General features: G+C 43.5%; 1 protein-coding gene across 1 annotated transcript in view; it reads left to right on the top strand.

The window, feature by feature from the left end:
- Window positions 1-11298, top strand: part of GTDC1 (glycosyltransferase like domain containing 1) — a 201022-nt gene extending 189724 nt beyond the window's left edge. The window contains exons 12-13 of the transcript XR_006018285.1: window positions 8506-8633; window positions 10552-11298. The gene's annotated coding sequence lies outside the window, so the exon portion shown is untranslated. The remainder of the gene's footprint in view (window positions 1-8505; window positions 8634-10551) is intronic.
- Window positions 11299-11966: the final 668 nt, after the last annotated feature.

An 11966-nucleotide genomic window follows, 5' to 3' on the forward strand; every position in this document is an offset into this window, starting at 1 on the left:
TTTGCCTCAGGAGACTGAAAGAAGATGTAGCAGTGGATAGTTTTGTACACCTGGATTTAATCTTCTCTCTCCTGCCTTACCCAAATCAACTCCATCTGATGGTGTAGTGCATATTTCCAGCATATTCACCAGTCTGGCAGCACTCCTTTAAAAAAGAGATGTTCTGGGAGGAAAGCACAGCCCAAAGTCCACCTTCCTGAGCAGACTGTGCTTGTGGCACCAGCAATGAGTGACGTGTAAATCAGCCAGTAACACCTGAAATTGCTTCAGTGAAGTCTACCAGAACTTGTATGCCAAGATTTCGTTCCTACTCTAACAAGTATTTAATAAATAGCAATTTCTACTATTAAAAAAAAAAAAAAAGAGTGGTCATACAAATAAGACAGTGCTACCGAACAGGAGAGCTTCAAGTACCTGGTCACTGAGGTTGCCTCTGGCAGTCAAAGAATCACAGAATCATAAAATCATAGAATGCTTTGGGTTGGAAGGGACCTCAGAGATCATCTGGTTTCAACACCCACAGGCACATCTGGTCTGTGATTCATGCTATATTAAAAAAGCTCAGTGGTCCCTTCCTCACCTTTGGCCAAGTATTTACACTCTTCCCTGGGAGCAGCACTGATGTTTCATGGTGCATGGCCACCCTGGGGAGCCAAACTGGCCAAACTCCCAGCCAAACCTGGGAAATGAATCTCCAAGTGGTCCCTGGAGGTATCAGCCCCAGCCTAGAGAAAGGATGTAGGGTGTGGGATGAGGAATTTTGGGAAAGGCAGAGGCATAGCAGCCTCAGAGGGGTCTGGATAAGACACCAAGAACACACCTGAAGAAAATGCCTTACTGGTTTTAGTCATTGCTGGTGCTGTAGGTGGCCAGATCCAAAAGATTAAAAAAGAGGACAAGAAAGAGCTGTCTTAAATTAAGCATTTATTCAGAGATGGCCTAAATTAAGCAAAGGACACCCTGTGCAGGATGCTGAAGTCTGTGGCAGGCCGGAACCCTCTTGTTTCTGCCTCAGCCTCATCTTCATCACTGCAATGAAAAGTATTTGTGCTCTGCTCAGCGTGTGTGGATTTCTGCAGCCCTCAATGGGATTGTAGGGAGAATCAAAGTGAAGTGTCCTCTTTAGGTCCTCAAGAAATAGAGCTTTCTGCTGGTTAACCATTACTTTGCATTTTCCCTTCCTTACAAAACGACTGAGGTTAAACATTAAGCGCCTGCAGTGAAGGACACCTGTATTTGCTGGTCCCATTATGCAGCTCTACTGAAAAGGCTTTACAGCTGTCTAAATTAGCATAATTAAATCCACATCAATTAAAAAACCTCCATCATCTCTTTCCCCTTCAGATGCAGATAGTCGCATTTGTCTAAGGTGCTAAGTGACAAAGGAACTTTTTAACAGTGGAAGCCCGAGCTGAAAGGAAGAGTAATACGGGTTGTATATTGGCCCGAGGTTCACCTTAGCACCAGTGGAAGTGATTAGTGGGTGCTGCTCTGCCTAAAGAGGTAGAGCTGCCTTTTGCATGACAATGATGCCAGGACCCAGAGCCAGGCATTAGAGATGTGCATTTTACAACAGGCTTTGGCTTCTATTGTTCCTTTATACCCCATTAATGGGGGGAAACAAAGCCTGGCACGATTTGGCCAATTTCCCCCACCCTACTTTCTTCCCTTTTTTGGGACCCTTTTTTTTTTTTTTGGGGTTGTTTTGTTTTAGTGTTTTGTGTTGTTGTGTGTGGGGAAGCCCCAGTGACCCCAGGATAGCAGCAAGGCTGCGCTGTGTGATGCGAGCGAAGAGAATTCCTCCAGATGAAAACTGACATGGGGTTCAGGGGTTAATTTCTGGAACAGGCGCATTTGCATACAAATGAAAAATGATGGAATTTCTGTTCTCCTAAATTTTCAATGTCATCAGCATCAAACAGCAGTCAGTGCTCCCTTGCTGTTTGAAGAATATTCATTACTTCAGAAGAAGGGGCACCTTGTTTGGTATTAATCTCCTCTTCAGGTCAATGACTTAATTTGCTAAACTCCATCTGAAGTGCCACTCACTTTTTGATTTCTCTGCTATTCTTTGTTATTTTTCATAACATGTTCTTAATACTTTCTTAGTTGTAAGGGGATATGCGTCCCCAGCAAGCAGGAGGAAGGACTGCCTTTATTTATTTATTTTCACCCAGAGAACTCAGCACCCGTCTGTATCATTTGTAGCACGTTTTGGTGTCTGCTCGCCTTAAAATTCATGGGGGTTTTAGCAGAAAGAAAATAACTTGTGGACTCAAATGGGAAAACAAAACATTTTTCGTTCAAAACTGACATTTAAATGGACATCTGGTGCCTTGTGCAACAAGGTTATGGGGTGTCATGCCTCTAACAAAAGGTAACAAGTGGCAAAGTAATTAATCCCTCAAAGAAAATAATAATATTCTTTTAGTTCCTGCTTCTGGAAATTCTCATCTGAAACGGCAGTGGCTGAGGGCGTACTCGAGGAAACTTTTGTGCTAGCTCTTATTTCCCCATTGTCCCCTCCGTGTCTGCCAGGGGCCTGAGGAAGGATCCCATTTCCCCCTGTTTTTGCCCTTCATGGTTATAATTCTCCTCCCTGAATAGGATTATTCAGGGGATCTTTAGATCTTCAGAGCTTGGAGGTGTCTCTGGGAAATTGGCCCAGGATCCTCGGGTGGTCATTCCCACCCTGTGGCCTGGGTGCTCCTGGCTGAGAGTCCCAGGGGAGGGTGGGTGTCCCTGTGGGATGGGAGCCATCCCACTCATGTGGAAGGGCTGTAAAAAAACCTCAAAGCTGGGACTTGCACTATAACCTTTTGTTTTTATATGTCCAGGCCTTTTTGAACTTTCCAGTCAGACTTATTCTTGATTCTCTAAATAATGGGGTTTTTTGTTTGTTTGTTTTTTAATTATTAATCAGATCTGATTTTTTGGCATGAGCACTTATGGAAATGAAGCAATTGCACTGTCTGTTCTTCTGTCTGTCGCCCCTACTAACTTTTGAACCTCTTTGCCAATATCTCTCCAGTTTGTTAACAGTCTACAGAGCTCAAAGGTGTGAAGTGCTTTCCAGTTTTATTTTTTTCCTTCCATATCCAACTCTGAAATGGCAACATTTACTGTTGGAAATAGTACGGACAGCTAAGATTTTCTCTGGTTTGTTTTTTTTTTTTTGGTGACTTGCAAAGGGGAAAAGAGGTGATCTGAGGATTAATTCCCTGTGTGTCTCTATGAAGGCTGTTAGCAATTAACCAACTCGCTCCGGATGCCTCAAAGTCCAGCTGGGTGAGGTTCAAGATCCTTGGCAAAAAAAAAAAAAATCAAACAAGAAACTATGTGCACACAAACAACTTGCATGCAATTGCCTCTTGCTGCCTTCTCTTCATGTAACCTCTCTTTAAACTGAGAATTTTTGAGGTTTTTCCATATTTATAGTGTGTGTCACTCAGCGGGGCTGTAGTCCTGACCAGGACCTTGAGCACTTGAAAAATAAAAATAAACAGGGAGTGATGGGGGGGGGAGTTATATTCCTACCTGGAGCATTAAGTTAAGAGTGTCTAAGGGCCTTGATCCTCAACCCCAGCCAAGCTGGATTTAGCATAGGTCATATTAAGGTGGGGCAAAGGGGGCTTTGTGTCATTTTTAGATCCCCTTATCCCAGGCTGTGGAGCCCTGGTGTGATGGGAGGGCACCCGTGCTGGGAGGCTGGGAAGGCAGAAGGGCTGGTGCGGTTGGCCCAGCGCCATCCGGAGATCCTCTCCACCGAGGGCAATTCGGGGGTGATGGGATAAGCCAGCTTTGCAAAGGCAGCTGCTTTGGGAGCCTGGATCTGCCTTGCTATCCAGAGAGAATGTCCTCAGCACAGAAAACTTTCTCTGTGGGAAGGCTTGGATGTGGGAATGGATCCTACGCTGACATGTCTGTGATGAGCGGGGAGATGCTCCCCTCCGGTGCAGTTCGTTGCTGTCGGAAGAACCAAATCAAGGAATTGTCAGATAAAGCTGAGACAATCAGTAAAAATCGGCATCATCCAAAATTTAGGGCCAAAGAATTACAACTGCCCATGTCTTATGCTGTGAAATCCTTCTGCCAGGGGGGCTGGATTCCTCCTGATTCTCTTACGTGACAAAATACAGGCAGAAAAGCGACTCTCATGAATGCTTTTGTAGTGGAAGGCTCAGGATTCTATCTGAGGAGCTGATTCTTAGTCACATCTGTCTGTCTTGTTGTATGAATATTGATAATGAAGTCAGAAAGAGAGACTTGTCATCGTAAGTGCATCAGACTCTGGCACTTGCCTGCTCAGAAGGAGGCGGCTCTGCTGCTTCGCTGCTGTCGGTGATGTCGGTTTGTTGAAATAATATGTCTCTGCCAGCTGAGAATCTGGCCTTAAAATGAGAAAAGTTGAGATTCCCATTGTTGAATTAGTTTGGCCACATTAAAAATACGTTGCTGTAGAAATGTGTATATGAATATGCTAATGTTTATTTTGCTAAATGTGCTTGCCAGGATGTGCCATGTGGCTGAGTTAGTGTTACTTTAAGAATCCTAATTTTTTGCCTTTTCAGACTTTGGATCTTTTAAACTTGTAAACACAGCATTTTGTTGGCAAAAGTCTCTATGATTTTATGCATACAGCTGACTTTTATCTTCACTTTTTACATCACCTTAATACTGAAAGAGAGAAAGCACTCATCTGTTTATGATAAGTTTATCAGAAATACTCCAAAGTTTTCCATGACTAAGATATTATATTGTTACAGTGGCTTGCTACAGGGTAATTTCTAGACAACAAACAGAATATTTCAAAGCCCAGATGTCCTGTTTAGACAAGGGGTTTTATATTGATTAGGATCTGCTTTCACCTAACATCGTGTAGTAAATATCACAAAGACGTAATTAGAAAATTCGGTACAATATTTAGTCCTAGTCCCTGTGTGCCAGAATTGTTTGACTACTGAGAAACTGGAGCTTGTTTGCATCCCAGTGTGTTGTGAAATGCAAACTTCAAAGAAAATATTATATCTCCCAACTCCAGCTCGTGAGAGTCTTGGAAGTATAATACAGAAAGGCTTAACAATCCCTGCTGAGGAAAGGGCAATTTGACACTGAAACTACTGTTAAAGCACCGTTGACACACTGGTGGGTAAAAAGTGCTTATTAGAGGAGTCTAGTTGCAGTCTCAGGAGCCAGGCAGAGAAAACGCACCCGAATCATTGTGAAAATTGGCAAGTTGCACCAAATAGATGTGTTTTGTGTATGTGTCTGTGCTATTTTTTTTCCCCCTCCTTAACTACATGTATCTCCATGTTTGCTTCGTAGGCTTTCCATAAGATTGGGGCCCTCGCGGTATTCAAATAAAATATTTATATTTGCAAAACTTCTGGAAGCCAGATTTTAAGGGAAAAAAGAAGTTTTTTGTCAGATTGTCAATGTCTGAATTTCATCACAATCTGTTCAGCTGTTTGTTGCAGGCAGGCGTAAAACATAGTGGGTAAGTGTGTGTTTGTACTTCTTATACATATTGAAAGAGGGCTGCCTAATCCCCTTGATGAGGAAAGCTCTGTAAATTATATACATCTGCAGGCACTGTGCATGGGTAGTACAGAAGCAAAGAGGCAGATCAGCAATTTGAGGGAGCAAATAAGAATTTTCTCGCAAAGTCGGCGATTGGGAACCTTCGAGCAGCCCAGCCTCCTGGTGATGTCATTTACTTGTGGGTTTGTTTGGGGTTTTTTTGAATGACCCAAATGTTTTGCCTTAAAAACTTTGCCTAGGAGGCCCTTCTACGCACTCAGGATTCCTGGCAAGAGAAAAAAATATTTGCTGATGACAGCTCTGAATATATTCTCTTTAATTGTCACTTATGTCTCTGTCCCATCCTCTGCACTGTGCTAAAAATAGCAATTCGGGTTGATGGTTTCAACACCATCTAATGTATGTATATTATTGCATACAAAACCTACATAAAAATGTCAGGAATGAGACCTAAGCCAGGAATAAAATTGAAAATCACAAACATGAGAGAAGACCCAAATAATGAGGGTGTTGAGGGGAATGTTATACTGATGTCTCTGTGTAAATACATGCAGGCAGAGCAGTAAAGATCCTACCACCTTCCATGCATAGAGGATTCCTAGAATAATATTTGCCTATTTTTTTTGTAAATATGTAGGTAGTGTTTATATTTATCCTCAGCCTTCCCCTGCTTCTTTAATAGCATGATTTGCTAATCATGCTACAACACTTGTAAGGTAAGTGCAGAACATATTTTCCTGTCCATTTTGCAGAGGATAAATTTGTCCAAATTGCACAGCAAGTGTCTGGCAGAAGTGAGACTAGACACCAGGGATAAAATCCCTTTGATTTCACTGAGGCAAGGATTTTATTCCAGGAGTTTTGTCTCCACTTCTCCACTCTATCTCCTATGCCCTGTGTATTCTGGGCTTTTGTTGTTACTTGATCCAAGTCTTGGCTCATAGGGTTAAAGGAAAGTCTGACAAAGAGGCAGCAATGGTAGCGTTAACGTGACACTGTACTTACAGTTTTGTCAGCATTTCCATTATAAACTTCTGTTTGCAGCAATTATAAATCAACCATGAAAAAAAAAAAAAAGAAAAGAAAAGAAAAGAAATCACTGTGAAGTAAAACACTTGGCATACCAGAGTCCAGGAGGGAATTTTGAGCTTTTGGAAATAATGGCTTCTGATTACCATGGACAGGCATGACATGATGTGCAAATATACACTCCACATTGCACTGGAAAAAAATCAGAACAAGTGTCACCACTTTGTCATGGCCAAGAGTGTGAGGAAAGAGGGTCTTCCTGACTTTCGGAAATTCAAGAAATAATTTCTTATTCCTAGAAATATCCTATTTATGCCCTTAACTACTTCTTAATTTTTCTTGTTTACTTTGTATCATCCCATGTCAGGGAAGACGATGGCTGGCTCTGGGGTTTGCAGTGGATCAGTCAGCTGGTGTTGATCAGCACAGCTCAACCCAAGTCCAGTGAAGTGAGCTTGACTTACACCAGTGGACAGTCTGGCTCCATATCGCCTTTCCGCAGGAGGCTGCGATGTTTGCTACCCATTTGGAGCACTAGTTAGTATTTGTTTAACTTTGGAAGTCCGTTCTGCCATACTGATTGAATTCCAGTGTCAGGATAGACATAAGTTGACTTTAAAGTGTTTTTGCTGAGGACATGGTTACTTTTAAGTTGTATTGTGCTTATATTTATTGCATTGTATTCCAGGCTTTCTTCTGCTGCACAGCAGAGCGATGGAGCAGGTGGTGCTCAGCCGGTTTACAAGTGTCAGGCTGGTCCAAGAGGCTGCAACTATCACCTACCCTGCACCCAAACCGTGATTTTGCAGAATGGAGCTGAGTCACTGCCCATTCTGGGTCAGAGCTCTGGGCTGTCCCCGGGACAAGCTCCCTCCTGCATCATCATCACTCATGAGTCACGCGAAAGATGAGCTGTTGGCTCATCGGAGCAGCATTCCCCAGCAGCCAAGCTGGAACTCGAGTCCTTATTTCTGAATTCAGCTTGGAAATAATTACAGCGCCGTAGTAGCTTTGGCTTTCGGTGGTGCTGCTAATAACTGAGTGCTAAATGTGGAGCAGCTCTGCAGGAGTGTCCCAGAGTCAGGTTACGGGGAGCAGGCGTCAAAACAAAGGTGCGGCAAACTCGAGGTAACTCATTGAATTGTGCGCCAGGGTTGGGTGTAGGGAGGAGAAGCAGCAAAACTCCTTGCTGGGGTTTTTTTAGATGTGACATTTCAGTGATGTACCAACACAGGAAATTTTGCTTGCAGAATCCTGTGAGCAAAACACTTCTGAGAATGTATGTATACAATTGTTTAAAAAAACACAGGGTTACTGACACAGATGCCAATTTGGTAGGGCATATGGAACATTTACACTTGCCTTTTTCATTCTTTCTTGCTACAGCTGGTACTGATTTAGTATGTGAAATTTTACTAGCAGGAGTGCTAATCAAGACAGAGATTTCTGTGAGGATTTAGTCATTTATGTGAAGGAAAACTATGGGTATCATTAAAAAGTACAAGATCATCTATGAGAGGAACATTATCATTAGCAACCTAATTTTTAAAGCAAACAGAGGGAAAAAACCTACTGTATGTCTTGAACAGCAGCAGCAGCAGAAAATGATGTTCTTGTAATATTTAGTCATGTCACCTCTCTCTCAGTTTGGGCAAAGAAAATTTGAAATTCACTTGCAAAAAAAGGCAATAGATGCTCCAAGTGTTTTTCAACCAGTGTGATAGCCTGTTCTGCTACATCAAATGGATATGGCTGGGAATGGGACTAAATCCAAAAGCCACATCCAAATCCTGGATCTGTGTTTGAATACGAGGCCTCCATTCAAACCTAACTCTGTGATGGGGCTGCCTTTCACCATCTTGTCATTTGAGAAGGGGCCAACAGTATCCCACATCTAAAATCCAGAGTTTGTAAAAGTTCCATTCTTTTTTTCAGGAATCGCAATCTGAGCCTGGAATGGAGACATTCAGATATTAAATACCAATTCTGGCCAATTTCTGATGGGACAAGAAATACTATATTCCACCAAGAAGGCAACGAGAGTATATTACTTATCCAAAGAGGTGATTTTTGCATTACACACGGTGTAAAAAATTATGCCTGGGTTTAACTGCCATTTCCTGCCAAGATTATTTCAGCTCAAACAGCAACAGAATAACTGCTGTATGTTAAATATGTTGTACAGGTGGCCCAGTGATACAGGAGACCTGAGCAATAAAAGCCGACATCTGCGGCCGGAGGTGCCTGCGCGCGGTGGAGCCGTGTGCTGGTCCCTGTGGAGGGCGGCCAGCTGCCCATGCTCACAGCTCTGCCCTCATGGAGAGATGTGTGAGGAGCTCTGGAGTGCACCCCCTGCCCTTTCCCTGCTGCTTTCCCAACTAGTTTGGGGACTGTGAAGAAAGACAATGTGAGGAGGATGCTGGGGTGACGCCCCCCGGGTGATGGTGCTCTGAAATGTCTCAAGGTTTGCCAGTCAATATGCACAGTAAATAAATACCTGCCTGCAACTTCACAGAAATTCATCTCAGCTTCTCAGGGATTGGCTTCATGTTGAGCCTTCTGAATATCTTTGCAAGCTGCTCCACTTTGCTGTGACAGGCACTCTTTCCTGAGGCAAGATAACACTGAGGAGGGTTTGGAGAACGAAACCTAGGCCCCTTCATTTGTTTCAGGAACATTAGTGTCATTCCAAGTGCCTCTCTTGTTGGGAAATGCAGTAAATTTTAGGCAGATTCCCAGATATCACTGAATTCAGTAGCTTTCTGCAATGCAGATGTGAGGGGTCTCCTTTGACCCCTACAGGTAATGGCTCTCTTGTGGTAACTTCACAAATGCTGCAAGGTTATCTCATGTATTTTGGGGTCTACCAGGGCTTAAACTTTCAAGGAGCCCTGCTAAGTTGGAATTAAATCCCATTTTTCACTTTCACAGCCCCAGATTTCATTTAGTTATGACTAAATATTTCCTAAAGTTGCAATTTTCCAGTATCCCACCTAATTTTAATCACTAGCAGAAAAGCTGAAGACTTATTGTAGAGCAAGAAAGAACCACATGACTCCTGGACACAACAATGACAATTTTCACTTAAAAGGCTTTTTTCCCAAAATACATATACCACTAAACATGGTATCTCCAGGGGGCAGGGAAATGGCCATCAGGCTAATTAGCTCAAAGCAAGCGAAACCATAGGGGAAAAGGAAAAACGGCATTTATGTTGGCTTGAGCATTGCTGCTTGCACTAAATCTGCTTGGATGTCTGTGAAAGCCATGCAGAGGTGCTTCTGGCTTTGTGGACTGTGGGAGTGGGTCAGCTTCTTATCTGATGGCATCAGGGCACCCCTGATCTGATGCCAGCAGCAGTGGAGCTCCCTTCTCCAAAAAACCTCAAGCGTTTGACTTGTGTTGTTACAGCTGTCCAAACTTCTTCCTAACACAGCAAGGTGAAAGAATCTAGTATTGGGTCAGAGCAGAAATATCATAAGATTTGCCTCTGCCTCCCAGAAAGAAAATGAAGTGAGTCATGATGGAGATTTCACTGTTACCGTCAATAAGAACAGTTACATCACCAAAAATGCGCAGTACAGCGAGCTGAAGTCTTAGACAGTTTGTGATGTTTAAACATCTTAAGCACTGTTGAGCGTTTTCTCTACATTTCTTGATATGGCACTGTGGTTTTATTTAAGCAATCCCGAAAATCGTGGCCAGCTGCACCATCTGCCAGAGATGATGCAGGATGGGTGCCTCCAGCATGTCAGCGCTCAGATGTCATTTAAAAGGGAAATGCTTTCTGTACTGGGAAGAGGGCAGAGACAAAGAGCCTGGGCAGGCAGCAGGCTGTGCTAAGTGGAAAGAAGAATTGATACCAAGGCCTGACCCGAACATCTGAGTTCCTTCCCTTGGGGTTTCTCACCCCCAAATGTTCTTTTTTTTTTTTTTTTTTAATATGTGTGTGTGTGTCTTTTTTTTTCTCGGCACTCACAGATCCAAAAAGGCTCCAAGAGATAAAGACCCCTCTGATGTCGAACAGGTGGCTCATCCAGGTCATTGAGCGTGATGGTGGCTGTGAAAGCAAAGAGTGTGGGGTCCCACCTTGGCGCGAGGTGTGGGGGCACGGCGGGGATGCGGTTGGCATTTAAAGGTCAGTCCCTCGCAGGTCCTCGGCACATTCCCAGCAGCAGGTGACCTCCGTGACTGCTCTCCCATCTCACACATCCGCCTCATCAAGGAGCCAGGCTGCACCTTTGTGAAACTGTTTGCAGAAGAACGAGCCGTGATCACAACTAAGCTGAAGGGTGTCATATTCACTTTACCACCGACATGAGGACCAGTGGTTGAATATTCGATTACATGTCAGTCACAGCACATTAGGCAATCTTCCAGTCTGCCAGCTTTGCCCTTCCCAGCTCCCAGCTAAGTGTCATCAGGAAAGAAGCAGCACTGTGAAGGCAGGAATTGGCTTGCTCTGGGAGCTTCAGTCCCCATGAGAAATGTCCTCTCTTATCATTCCACTGGGTCTGTTGGGTCCCACATACTCTGGAGCGGGAAGGTGGTTCATGCCTCCTGACTGTGTATTCAAACATGGTGCAGTGGCTACTCAATTTCTTCTCTAGATCCAAAGGTATAAATGTGTGCAAAAGCAGCAAATGGTGTATTGAAAAATTAGGGAGCTGTCATTCCAACTACATTGCCAAAAATATTCTGCTCTTTCAAATAAAGTGGCTATAAAAACTTGTTGCTGTGACTGAGCATTTTCTGGACTGTTTTGCTTGCATATTACTTAGTGAAAATATGCTAGGAGTGAAAGTAAAGGACTGTGGACAATTTCCCATTTTGCTTAAGCCAGAAAAATCCCATCTCAGCTCCAAGAAAGAAACTACTTTCCAAAATGTCAGCTCATGCAGAAAGTCCTGGTTCAGCTGGAACGAGCTGCTCTGTTTGCACTTGGTGGTTTCTGGAATAATAAAAAGCCCTGTACGCCTATGCTGGGAAGCACAAGCACCAAAGGATAATGTGGGTAGGTAATTCCCTTTTGGAATTAGCATTGGGGGCTTATTATGGCTTTTGTTAAGCATCCTCCACCTGCTAGCACCAGCCACGTGAGAAGTAAACGGGTGGTGTTCCCACTTTGCATCTTCTGCTTCTGAGGTTGAGCTGCGCCTCCTGTTTGGAGAGTTTCAAAGTGAATTTGAAATCAAAGGAGACAACACTGCAGTGACTGGGTGGGACATTCATAAGCAGAACTTTAGCTTTGTCTACTTTGATTTCAGATTCGCTTTGAGTGTTTTTCTGACAGGAAGTGCAGGCATCACAAGACTCTTGGTAGCAGCATCACCATTAACTTTTCAAGTGACCCTTACTATTTAGCTAGATAGACAATAAGATTGTGGTGGTTGTCA

This window comes from Corvus kubaryi, unplaced genomic scaffold (assembly GCF_017639235.1).
Source record: "Corvus kubaryi isolate FWS band 111438036 unplaced genomic scaffold, C.kubaryi_AGA036_p1.0 37396, whole genome shotgun sequence".
NCBI lineage: Eukaryota > Metazoa > Chordata > Aves > Passeriformes > Corvidae > Corvus > Corvus kubaryi.